General features: G+C 37.0%; 1 long non-coding RNA gene across 1 annotated transcript; it reads left to right on the top strand.

Annotated features, from left to right (window-relative positions):
- Positions 1-871: 871 nt before the first annotated feature.
- Positions 872-2,433, top strand: LOC113078714 (uncharacterized). The gene is made up of 4 exons (XR_003281596.1): positions 872-885; positions 1,457-1,582; positions 1,923-2,027; positions 2,352-2,433. It is a non-coding gene; the product is annotated as an uncharacterized LOC113078714 (long non-coding RNA).

The raw sequence follows: 2,433 nt of genomic DNA, 5'->3' as shown, positions 1-2,433 counted from the left end.
CCATGTGAAAAATGAAGACTGGTGTAATTCCTGCTAAAATTTCACTTTGCCATCACAAAATAAATTACATTTTAAAATGTATTAAAATAAAAATAAAAAAATATATATTTTACGATATAACTGTTTTTACAGCATTTTTCATAAAGAAATGCAGCCTTGGTGAGCATAAGAGACAGCTGGCAAAACAATAAAAAAAATCTTTACTGACCCTAAATGTTTGAATGGTAGTGTATTTTCAAATAAAAGGTTTGCATGTATACGATTAGCTGATTTATTATAGAGAATTGGGTTTCATGCATTACTACATCTCTTAATGTCTGTTCTTCTCTCATCTCTCCCAAATATCCTTGTAGATCACCCATGACTATGCCCCCTAATAAAGGTCTAATAGCTCTACTGCTGCTTTGGGATTCCTGGAGGAATCTGCTTCTGCTGGCAGAAAGAGAATCTGCAAAAGGTGCCGGACCATCGAAATCATACACACAAAACAAGGCAGTTCAAACAACCGAACGCAGTGTCTATACCTTGCAGCAACATTGTGACTGTTCCTGAAGGTCCTGGAGACCCCTGGCCAGGTGAAATAGGGTCTTTTTCTCTCCCTGCACTTTCCTGTCCATTCTTACTATCCTGTAAAAAAAGACAAATAAAATCAGTAAACAACAACAACAAAAAAAAAAAAAAACACTTTTGTAACAAGAATCATGCTAAGCGACAAAATAATCTAGTGATTGTAGCTGGTGTACATTGTAATTACTAATAAGAGTTTGCTTTTTCTGAACTAAAGGGCTACAACGCTGGTTATCCACCTCATCCCAGATCAAGTCAGATTCATTAATCCTTATCCACCGGAGTCGGGTGGACACCCTGCTGTTTCCTCCTAACCCTGTGAGTTCAACATACACTGAGACTGACAGCAGATTCTTTACCCCAAAGTGACAAATAAGGAATGTTACAAAAAGTTCATCCTGTGGTGGCAGCAACTTTTGATACTTTTCAATACAAGTTCCAAATTGTTCAAATAGCTCTAGAATAGCATAATGGGAAAATAATGCAGGGTCAGAGACCTATTCTTTTAAAAGTTTGTTCGAGTGACATGATTTTGGAATGATTTTGTCGTGTGAGTTGCTGCAAAAGATGCAAGATGCGATAGCAACTAACAAAGGCATTCATCTAATGCATGTTTACATAGAAAAAGTATGTAAAAGCAAGCAGTGGAATGCAAAAACATGTTCTGTCTGTGTGCACGGTGCCTAAGACCAGCATGAATTGTGGTTTGGTTTTTACCTGGTGCACAGCCTGGTGTATAGCCATGTAAAACTTAATTCCAAAATTCAGGATTTAAAAATAAATAAATAAATAAAGCAAGCAGAGCAGTGAATACATGAACCAGTAAGTTTGTGTTCATCTATTTAAAGTTAAACTGTAAAAATCAGTCTTGTGCATGTTCTGTTTTAAGGGCTTTTATCCTGAGTATGTGCCTCAAAACCCTGTCTATCCTGCTGACTTTGGACCTGGACATCCCCCTGCTCAGCCGCCCCCGTGGAACGCTCCTCCGCCCCAGTATAACCCTTCTGCACCTATGGTACATCCAAAATCTTTGGCAAATCTCTTTTGTTTTCATCCTTTGCGTTACATTTATTTCTATGTGTTTATTTCTAATGTAATGAGTAAAGATAAAAGCAATTTAAAATGCATTAATGGTTCTAAAGGGAACAACACAGGGTTGTGTTTTGTCATAACACAATTGCAGTTCTACTAATATTTGTCTTTCTATCAATTTTTAATCAACGTATTTACTTAAGTGCTTGCATTAAAATAGCCATACAAATTAATTTAGTCATTATTTATGCTTGTTTGTGTGTATATATTTGTAAAACATGGAAGTATACATGTGTATAACATGATACTGTGTGTGTCATCAGAACTATACACCAGCAATGAACAGTGCTCCTCCTGGACCCGAACCCACAGGGATGAATATGAATTTATTGCCACCAACTGCACCTCTGCTCACACCTCAGCCTGAGGTAACACCTAATCTTTTTCTACCCTTGACAGCCTGTTTAATCATTAAAATGGTCACATTATAGTATTTATTGTTTATTGTTGCCCATGAGTAAACTTTTCTTGGGCCATATTCTAGTTTTTGCTTTTATTTCCAGTATAGTTTTTAACTGTCCAGGCCTACAGCAACAGCCTCTTCATGTGACATTTTGTCATTTTTTAAAAACAAATTGCAGAAAATGTGGCACACATTGCTGAAAATGAAGGTTAAAAAAGTAAAGCTTTGTGCCTTTTGACACATTTCATATTCCCAATGTCTCTCTGTCTCACACTCTTAGTTCTTCTAGTTGCAGCCGTCTGTCATGAGCAGCATTCCCACGGATATCCTTAACTCCAGTGACTCTGGTGTCCAGTTTGACATTAACAAAG

This window comes from Carassius auratus, unplaced genomic scaffold, assembly GCF_003368295.1.
Source record: "Carassius auratus strain Wakin unplaced genomic scaffold, ASM336829v1 scaf_tig00026478, whole genome shotgun sequence".
In the NCBI taxonomy this organism is placed as follows: Eukaryota; Metazoa; Chordata; class Actinopteri; order Cypriniformes; family Cyprinidae; genus Carassius; species Carassius auratus.
Note: the sequence above shows the minus strand (reverse complement) of the source record. Positions and strands in the feature narration are given on the sequence as shown.